Source organism: Pteropus alecto, unplaced genomic scaffold, assembly GCF_000325575.1.
Source record: "Pteropus alecto unplaced genomic scaffold, ASM32557v1 scaffold8, whole genome shotgun sequence".
Taxonomy (NCBI): domain Eukaryota; kingdom Metazoa; phylum Chordata; class Mammalia; order Chiroptera; family Pteropodidae; genus Pteropus; species Pteropus alecto.
Window position 1 is genome coordinate 11,101,491 of NW_006494609.1, and position 11,136 is coordinate 11,112,626.

Consider the following 11,136-nt stretch of genomic DNA (forward strand, 5'->3'; position numbering starts at 1 on the left):
TTAATTCAATATCAGAATTGCTTGGTTTGGCAAGATCTTTTAGCATCCAGGAAGTTAAAAGCATGCATAAAAAAATTTCATTCTGCTTTATTATTGGAGCAAGCCTTATTTTTATATGTTGTCTCTATTATAACACATAGTAAAACATGGTCTTCCGTTTTGAACAAATACATGCAGATAAAATTATTTATATCCTTTGGGGCCTCCTATGAAAATGTGGAACCACCAGAGTTAGAAGCTAGAGTCCAGATGCTCTTTGTTTATTAGAACTCATTGCTCAAGTTCAGGTTCATGTCACCTTTGTCTGGAATTACTGAAGGTACTTTGCAACCTCCCCACCACTAAAGTGTTTGTAAAGTATAAAACTCCGTTGCTTCATACTTATGGCAAAGCAGATTTCTGAAAACCCACCAATCTCTGTCAAAAGTGCTTGAAGAGGTTTCAAATGCCTGCTGTTTTAATTCCCTAACATGGCACTGGAAACCTTTCACAATAAGATCTAACATCTCTTACATTTTTATTTCTCAGTATACTCATTTCTCCATTTACCAAATAGGTTTGCCAGTAAGACTGTGCAGCTGTAACTAAAGATGTCATATGATTTTCACGTCCATGTATTTAGCGATATCATATGTTTCCTAAAATGACATCTCTCTTTCTCTCTCTCTTGATGTTGTCATGTCTGTTCTTTTAGGCCAAAATCAAATATTCCTGGTCATAATGTTTTCTTCTTCTACATATTCCTGTTTCATTTATACTCCAATGAAACATATGTCAGTCTTAGTCTTGCGTTACAATAATTTATGTGTGTATCTGTTTTCCACTGTCCAACACTCAATTCAAAAACATTTCATGTCTCTACTGTGGGCCATGCTATATTACAAGAAATTTTGGAAACAAAGTAGAATACAACAGAATCTTTGTGCTATCAGAGTTTATATTGAATTTAGTGGATCAACAGCTAAACAAGGAGATGCAAAATAATCTGGTATAAGTGATCATAAAAGAATATATAAAATATTATATAAAAAGAGAAGGAAAAGTCCCTAAGTTTATATGTGAAAGTAAGGGAAGGCTTCATTAATGACAGGTTAATAAAATTAAGTCTTTAAGAATGAAGAGGAATGTATTAGGCAAAAATGAGGAAAGAGTCTTAGAAGATAAACAGATAAATTGAGAGATATAGAATTTCAGATGGGTGCAAGGGATTCAGTAAATCTAGGTTCAGAGTGTTTCTAGAGGAAATGCAGTGAAAGTCAAGTTATAAAAAGCCTTTTGTGTCCTACTAAGGCTGTAAGTAACAGGAAAGAACTGAAAAAAATCCAAGCTGAACAAAAATTTGTATATCCGAAACACTGCCCAGGCTGTGGTGTAGAGAAATAATTGCTTGGAGTATATTAGACTTGAGAAAGAGAGTGAAATTAGATGATAGTCTTTTTTTTTCCTTTCCTTTTCTTTTTTTTTTAGGCTAGGCAACCCTTGGTTGACCTCACAGATTGCAAGGACCTTGTCAGCTTACAATCCTTTTTTTTTATTATTTTTTACACCTACAGCATCTAGTCTTCCTAGGTGGTCTCTCATCCAAGTACTAACCAGGCCTGACCCTGCTTAGCTTCTGAGATCAGACGGGGTCAGGCATGTTCAGGGTGGCATGGTCGTAGACAGTTGATAGTTTTCTGTGGTTCAAGTGAGGCATGGTTAAATAATGAACCATGGTAGTGGCCTTGGACATAGAGAAAAGTAGGCAGATTTGAGGATGAAGAAAGGTAGCCAGATGAAATGGCAACACTAGGTGGCTGATCGACTACAGGAATGAGAGAGAGGGAGGGTTGAAACCTCTCTCTGGTTTTGGCTAGAACAACTAGAGAAGAAGGCATTCCATTCATCAAAATAGGAAAGATGAGAGAAAAGGCCAATAGAATAAGCAAGAAAATGAGGTTGTATTAGGGCAGGTTGAGTTCGAGGAACATTTAGAACTTTCATGTCAAGTCCACAGTTGGGAAGTTGGAAGAAAGGTTGAAGAGCTCAAGACAGAGATGAAGAGAGTGCTCAGCAGGGTATGGAGGTGTTGATTCATGACTTGGAAGCAACACAGCTAATTAAAACAGTAACATGGAATGGAGTTTTCAGGAAAAGTTTATGGAGAGAAAAAACACTCCACCAGTTACTATCATTCTAAAGAAATGACATATCTAAATCTTAACAAAATATGTACAGGATTTGTATGCTCAAAATTATAAAATACTGATGAAAGAATTCCAAGAAGAGCTGAATAAATGGAAAGACATACTGAATTCATGGATAGAGATTCAAAAGAGGAAAGATATTGATTTTTCCCAAATTGATCTTTAAGTTTAATGCAAAATTCTAGCAAGATTTTGTAGACATAGTTAAACTTATTCTAAAATTTATGTGGAATGGCACAGGCCCTAGAACAACTAGGGCAATCTTTAAAAAGTAGAGAATAAAATAAGAGGAGCCCTCCACCTAGCATGAAGAGCTGCTTTCTAGTGACCGTCAGCAAGTCAGTGTGGTCCTGGTGGAGGGACAGACACATAGAACAATAGAATTGAATGGAGAACTCAGAAATAGACCCAGATACAAATGCCAACTGATTTTTGGCAAAGGTGCAAAATCAGTTCAATGGTGGAAAGATAGCCTTTTCAACAAATGGTGATGAAACGATTTGCCATCTATAGGGAAAAGAAATAAAGAAACTTGATTAAACCTCATACCTTACACAAATGATATCTTAGGTGGGAATGTGTACAAAAGAAAGGATACAGATTGTTTTTGTCTAAAACAGCTGGTAGGCCTAGAATCTCTTCTTTCCTGCCCAGAACCTCCTTACAGGACTCCTTCACCAGCCATTGTGACTTCTGAGTTACTCTCATGGATCCTCTAGGAAAGTAGATGTCAAAAATTTAACATGCTTCAGTATCATCTGAACAGTTTAGCAGAAGACGGATTGCTGGGCCTCAATCCCAGAGTTTCAGATTCTCTGTAGGTCTATGGAGGGAAAGGTGTCAGTAATGTATTGAAACATTTTAGCTTGAAGAGTTAAGTTTATCTTCAATGATATAACAGAGAAAATTTATTCACTACTACTTATCTATGCAAAGAAAATAAGGTTATTTATTTTCTATAATTGATCTAACTTTCTTCCTAAGCCCCCACTCCACCAAATATCAGAGGGTGACTGGAGCTTTAAGTTGCCAATTAATAGAAATGAATACTCAGAGGAAGGGAAATAAGTCTGTTTCAAGAAGCCTCATCTTTTTCACGTAAATATTCATATCTTTTATATTCTCCCTCTCTCTGTGCTTCTAAAATAATCTCATTTTGCTATTAGAGAAAGAATGGGGGGTATTATGACAGAGGTCTCTGTCAGTGGCATTGCCAGAGGATGACTGGTTGAATCTACTGAGGTGTCACAGGTGTCATCTCACTTCATAGTCTCAGATGTCACTTCTTCTGTGGCTGTTATCATCATGCTTGGTTGCCGATGTTTGCATTTGTGATTGTCTCCTCTTTCTGTAGCAGGCTGTTGGTCTAGCTCTTCTATTAGCATCTCTTGGTTCTACCAAGATAGGTGGTAACTTCTGCTGCCCTACATGTCATGCATTGACAAATATCAGTGTAACCCAGCCTTCTACCCAGGCACCTTCTCCCCAACATGCAGTATAGTTGCTCCCATGGTGCATTGGATCTAGATCCCAGCCAGATTTCAAGCTTTTTTTGGTAAGTTAACAACCTACCCCCAAGGCTTTTCCAAGGAAATCAAGGTATAATTTTCTCAAATTCTTCCTATTTGAATCTTCAGTTTTATAATGGTGAGTGTGAGGGAAACAGAGCCCTCACTGAATTTTTCTTTCATCATTTCTCTTCTTCTTGTCACACACCAAAGAAGCAAAGGGGGCTCCCCATTTTCTATCAATGTTGGGGAGACAATTGCCTTATGTCATATCCTCTTCATTCTTGAGGCAGCATTCATCCTGCCCCTTTTCCAGAGGCCACAATCATGGATGAGTGCAGGTGAAAAATGAATTCGTTAATAATGTAAGATACACTAGACGGCATTCAATATGCAAAACAACCCAGCCGCAGGGAGAAAGAGAATATGAAGGAGAAGCTACTTTGTTAGGAAAGATGGTTTATTCTGCTTAAGCAGTGTTGAATTGAAGTCTTTCCATCAGTCATCCAGATGGAGATAATCCAACAGAATTTGAGGATATAGATCTGGAGTTCAGAAATAAGATTGCACTTATTTCTGAAAATATAGATATAAGAAATAATTCTCCAAGTAATTCTTCAGATTGCCTGGCCATTTAATTAAAAGCAAAACAATCAGTTAATTAAAAGCTGTCTCCTTGGCTGGAACATATTCAGGCTAATTGGAGTGGTTTTACGGTCACGGTTTTGTTTTGTTTTTTTTTTGTTTGTTTTTTTTCAGAATGTCAGACTAGTTAACTATTTTGACTATAACCCTGGAATATACTCTATGTTTAATAGTTAATTTTGACATGTGTAGTTTGGAGAATTAATTTCCTATGCTTAAATTATAGATAGTGACAGATTATCGTAGAAATAGTTCTATTTATTACAAAAGGGGTGTGTTTCCAACTCACCCTGAGTTGAAACTGAAGAAGGAGCACATTTGTAATTACTTCTGTTCATAGTTTCAGCTCAAAATCTATTTAATGGAGGATTTGAGAAAGCGTCTGATTGCATGAGAACCTTTCTAGAGTCTCCTGTCTTTGCTAAATTCTCATCTTCTCTCGGCTCTTTCTCCTCATTTTCTCCCACTCCCACCCCAGGCCAGGTTTTTGCTCTGCAAACCTGTTTTCACACTCACCAGCCACTTCTCAGATTTTTTTCCTGGCTTTTCCATCATTTTTATCCAACCTCTGAATGTTGGAGTTCCCCAGAGATCCACGATGAACACTTTCTTCTTTCTCTTATCTTTAGAGGTCTCATCCTGTCCCCAGATTAAATACTGTGGTAACCATCCCAATACCATCTACAGTAGATGACTTTCAGTTTATATCTCTAGCTCTGACCTCTGTGAACTGCAGATAGTTCAACAACTGCTTTCTTGGCTCAGAATTATAACATGTCTCAAACTGAAAATATCCAGGACAGAATTCTTAATATATCTCCTATTATTAGTCTACCCAGGCTGCCATAACAAAATACCACAGACTGTGTGGCTTCAACAATAGAACTTTATTTCTTCATTTTTTCTGGATACTGGAAGCTTAAGTTCAAGATGCTAGCAGGGTTGGTGTCTGGTGAGGATTCTCCCCTTGGGGTGCAAATGACTGCTTTCCCGCTATGCCTTCACTTGGCCTTTCCTTGATGCATTTGTGCGGAGAGAGACAGGGATTTATCTTCCTCTCTTATAAAGCCACTAATGCTATTTGATTAGGATCCCACCCTTATAACCTCATTTAACCTTAATTACCTCCTAAAATCCCTATCTCCAAATATAGTCACTTTAGGAATTAAGAGTTTCGACATATAAATTTGGGCGACGCATAACTCAGTTCATAGCCCCATCTCAGAACTCTGAAACTTTTGTTACACGGGGAGTTGAAAGCAGCTGTTACTACAATGATAATTCCATTCTCTGGTGCTTCTTCTTATAAGGACAATAATCCTATTGGATCAGAGCCCCACCCTCTGACCTCTTTTAACTTCAATTTTTTCCTCTGAAGCCTTGTCTCTAAATACAGCTACACTGTGGGAATAGGGCTTTAATCTATGTATTTGGGGAGGACATGAGCATCAGTCCATTACATTGCCCCACCTTGAACCTTATCTTTCTATGGTCTTCCATTTCTCAGTAAACAAAGGCATTGTTATTAACTCCCATCCACATGCTCTTAGCTCTAACCTCACAATCTGTGGTGAGTGCCATTGTGTTTCACTTTCTCCACACCTGCCTCTCTATCTGTGCCTATTGCGATAGACTCTTAACAGGTCTCTTCTTCCACTCATGCTCATCTATAATTTGTACTTCAAAAACATAAAGCCAGTCATTTCACTCTCTTGCTCAGAGCCTTCCCATGCCTTTCATGTCACTCAGAATGAAATTCAGCATTTTTTGCACTGGTTTTGAGGTCCTACGTGATGTGTTAGGCTACCAATTGCAACTGCTCTGCTACCCTGTGTTGCTACACTCCACTTCTACCAGCCTCTGTATGAGTGCTCATGCTGCTGTCTTTCCAACTTCTCATCTGCTCATTTCTCTATCTGGAGTGTTCTTTCCCCTGCTCTGTGCATGGTTTGATGCTTTCATTCAAGGCTTATGTGAATAGTTTCTGCAGCTGCTTCTACGTCTCCATCCTCCACTCACCTTTTAATCCCTTTTTTGAACCATTCACCTTGCATGATACCACTTTTTGATTTATTTATTCATTCGAGCATCATCTAGGCATTGGTTGTGCAACATGAAGGTCACTCATGAAACTTACATTCTACTGAGGATAAAGGTAATGCACAAACAATTGAATGTACAGCATGAGGTCCCCTCTGTAGGAGAGGTCTTTTCTCACTACCCTGTCTAAACAAAAGTCCTCTTTCACTTTCAACCCTTTGGCTCTGCGCTTATCACCACCTTATGTGCCATTATACACTAGAATGTAAGTTCTCTGAAGGCAAGAGGTCAAAAACTTGTTTACTGGTCCTTGTCGTGATTCTGGTTTTTAAAATACTACTGAACACGTGGTCATAGTGTCTCAATAAATATTATCTGAGTTACTGAATGAGTCATTGCATTATTAAGCTAAGGAGAATATTATTATTCAATGCCTTACATCTTGGTGTAATTTCAAGTAATTGTTTTTTCTTATTTTTGATGTGCGAAACTCAAGCCGTCACAAGTTTTTAGAAAGTGCATTCAGCATCCACAGAGTCCTGAGGGAAGTTGGGTGCAGTTTGCACCATTACAATAAAATTGGAATGAGAATAGAGAGGTATGAGCTCACTCCACTGCTTGTCCCCAGGGACAGGTTTATAGTGCAAAAGGTAGAGATGAAAACTAAGCTATTTTTTTCTTGATTTCAATGAAAGACTCAATGCGCCTGAAAACCTGTTGCATATGTCTGTGGCTTTGTGAGGGAAGAGTCACAGCGAGTTCACACTCAGTTGATAGCCTCTTTTACAATTTCTAGAAATAATTGAAATATCCTTGGTTGTGCCACTATTTTTGCTGTTCCTCAGGTACATTTTGATCAGATGCAGAAAAGAAAACTAATTCCTCAAGCTTCAAAATTAACTGGTGAAGTCTCAGTGAAGCTTACCAGCTTACAAAGTGCTAGGAAAGCACCACCGTGTAGATAGAGTGTGATAGAAAATTTAAATTATAAAATGAGTACATTCTTGTTTTTACTGTCAAGAACATATTACGCTTAATGGATTATAATGTATAAACATTCCTCTTTTAATCCATAAAGAAATCCTGATTTCAGAATACAACTCTCTCTCTCTTTCACACACACACACACACACACACACACACACACACACACACGGAAATAAAACATCTTAAGAATCAAGCACTGACAACTGCATTGTAATGGAAAGGTAGACACAAGCTACTACATGACGGCACACACTTTTGTTGTGTTTTCTTACTTGGAAGTGGAAAATGAATCGTATTGTTTTTGCCTTGATGGGAGAAACAGAGTCACTCATGGCAGCTGCATCAGGGCCTCAGCAAGGTGACGAGGGTGGGTGGTTTCACCAGCCCATCTCCCTCACCCGGCCTTAAATATTCCCTAGTAAGTAGACTTCCCAATACACTCAGTTTGGAAATTCTCTACCTCACATTCTAACATCACTGCCAACCAAAGAACCCTCCTGGGGTGTGGCCCCATGGCTCTATGATCTGTGGCAAGAACTTGAAAAATGAGACCCATTTTTAAACTCTAAATTTTGCTTTATCACCACTGTCATCCCTGTATGTGTAGAAGTGGCTGGTGGTAGTTATGAGAGTGGCAAAGCCCTGACTTGACAAGATGTGACGGGCAATATTTTGAGGTGGCCTCAAGATTCCTACCTTTCTGGTGTGCACAACCATGTATAATTCCTTCTCACTGAGGATGGGAGGAAACTGCCATTCACTCCTAACCAATAGAATATGGCAAAGGTGTAGAGATTTTTTTTTTTTTTTAAGTGATCACATTTGACTTAGCAAAAGGAAGATTATTCTGGCTGGCCTTGACCTAATTGGGTGAGTCCTTTTCTGAAGCTAGAGACCCACTCTGTTGCTAAGTTTCAAAGAATCCAGATACCTTGACTTCTAAAGCTGCAACAAAATGAATCATGCCAACAAATCGAGGGAGCTTGCAAGAAGACCCTTTTCAGATCAAGCCCAGCCAGCATCTTGATTTCAGCCTTGTGAAACCCTGAGCACAAAACCTAAGTAAGGTGTGTCTGGACTCCTGACCTGCAGAACCTGTGAGATAACAAACAGTGTTGTTCTAAGCTGATAAGTTTGTAGAAATTTATTATACACCATAGAGAACGAATACACACAGGTACAGGAAGTTAGAAATGGATGCTGAACAAAGACAAAGATTCAGGGCATTTGATATGCATTCTGCTATTAGGGCAAAAGAGAACTCCATGGAGGATACTGATGATATTCTGGATTTAGTGTCTCTGATAATTTGAAGATCTAGGTAGTGCTTTAGATGTATCTACTTATTTGGCTCATAATATCATTTATGTAAATCTCACATTCTCATTCACTAAACCTACATTATTATTTTTCTTTTCTATATCCTCTAGACTGTGAAATTTATTTGTTTCTCAAGTATATAATGTATCACCATCTGGATAAAAACTGTAAAAAATCAATGATTTTGGAGAGCTTCAACTGTACAGATGTTGACTGTTGAATAAACTAACATTCTGGATGGTTGACTGATTTGAATTTGCTTTTATATGGATGTTTTGGGACCATGCTGACATATCACCTGAAGCTGTAGATAATGATAAGAAACCAGATTTGTTAGTGATGACAATATGTAATATGATAACACGAATTAGAATCTTTCTAAGCCTATGCTTATCTGTGTTTAATAGAATGTTTCTATTCATTTTCCTATGTCAGAGTTCACTATATATTTAAAGTGGATTATAACAACACTTACAGTCTTTCAGATAATTAAAACCCAGAAACTTTCTAGGATTTAGTGATTTTACATTAATCTCTAAATGTGTTACCCTTTCAGACATTTCTCATTACAAATAACACTGTCCCACTAATAAGAGCAACACTTTTTGATACAATGAATATCTGAGTTTTAAAGTGCTTCCATATATCCTATTTCAAGAATAAATAATCTTTTCCTGCTGGCAGTCACCTTGGGCCACTGAAAAGGAAAGCGTTTCTATGCATCCAGATTTATTTGTTTATTTATTTTTGGTTTGAATTTTGTGGCAGAGAAAAAGCACCAGTTTCCCACTGTTGCCTGTTCTTAGCGGGTCCAGCGGCCTGATCTGTATGAGTGCAAAGAAACTGTAGGAAGAAGTAGCCCTACAGTTGGAAGAAGTGATCTTCCAACACTGGGTTCTTCAGCTGGAATTGCTGAGATTTGGCACAAAGTCTAGGAAGAGACTCTAGTTTGGAAAACTCCTGCCTTTAATTAATGATTGTGGCTCTATCTTGGGATAAATTTCCTTTGTTTAATGCTACACTTACATTTACAAATTGATTTTTAATATTAGTTTTGTTGAAACATTGTCTTAAGATAACATTTCTACGAAGAATGGGGAATTATATGTCCTTATTTTATGTTCCAAGTCAAAGTGCAATGACTGGTGTCCAAATTAATGGATAATTTGGTATCTTATACTTTATTAAATATGAAAGATAGAGGGTATTCATTGCAACTTAAATTTTTAAAAAATAAGTGAAAAATTTTAAATCAATTATATAACTTAGAAAATATAAAATGTAATTTGTCATTAGTTATTAATACAAAAAATGTAGATTTTATACTTTTCTATTTCATTAAAGATTTGAAAAAGCAAATTTGTTTCAGGAGGTACATTGATATATTCTAGTCATTGTACTATTTTCAAAAAATGAAACTTCTATATCTGGTACTGTTTTATTTAACAATTGTTTGAGATACTTTGTGTTCCAGAAGTGGTGCTATGTCCTTGACATTCAGAGAGAAATATGATGCACCTGATAGACACAGACTAGTGGAGGAAAATAGTACTTTCTGATAGGAATTAAATGAAGGTAACACAAATGACCTTTATAAGACACATTGTTTTAATCTATTTTTTGCGCTGATGTGGAAATGAGAAAAAAGGATGACTCACTTACCAGCAGTTAATCATGTTCAGTTAACTTGTATTGGCTAGTGGCCCTTTGGTATTTGGGTGGCATGCATGAGTTATTATTATAGATGAGAAAGCAGGTCGTGAAAGAGGGTGGGCATCAGAGACAGAGGAGTTGAGTGTCAATCCCAGCCTAGCCCTCACTTCCTAACTCTGTGACCTTGGGCAAATGATGAGACCCCCCCCCCAGTGGTGCATAACTCCATTGCGACAGCAGGATAATAATCATTCCTCCCTCACCGGATTATGAAGATTAAAGAGGCGATACATATAAACTGCTTTGTTTACTGTCTGAAGTATTAATGAGCATGTGCTATTAGTTCAGAACTGCAAATTCCATGTGAATATTATAGGTTAAAAAATCTGTTTCTTAAAGTTCCTGGATCATAAAGCAATTAGTGCCTTTTGGTAAAGACAAGATAACCCATTTAAAATCCAAAATTAGATTTAAAAAAAGATAGAGCATATGATGGCATTGCACTAACCAGTAAAGACACTAGCAGGGTCTATGGCCATGCCACCCTGAATGTGCCCGATCTCGTCTGATCTCGGAAGCTAAGCAGGGTCGGGCCTGGTTAGTACTTGGATGAGAGATCACCTTGGAATACCAAGTGCTGTAGGCATTAAAAAAAAAAAATAACACTAGCAGGGTTTTAGGGATGAGAAAGATGAGTAGACTATGTAGACTATGGCAAAGGTTTATATGATAATAAACTTTAAACTTATAAGAGCATTGTCTATGTTTGAAATCATGGCCTTTTATAGTTTCATTAA

At 37.5% G+C, this 11,136-nt stretch overlaps 1 non-coding gene and 1 pseudogene across 1 annotated transcript; one reads left to right on the forward strand and one right to left on the reverse strand.

Annotated features, from left to right (window-relative positions):
- Nucleotides 1–1,544: 1,544 nt before the first annotated feature.
- On the reverse strand, nucleotides 1,545–1,663 carry LOC112473822 (annotated as a pseudogene).
- A 9,203-nt stretch (nucleotides 1,664–10,866) lies between these two features.
- LOC112473723 lies at nucleotides 10,867–10,985 on the forward strand. Its single transcript, XR_003044169.1, has one exon. It is a non-coding gene; the product is annotated as a 5S ribosomal RNA (ribosomal RNA).
- Nucleotides 10,986–11,136: the final 151 nt, after the last annotated feature.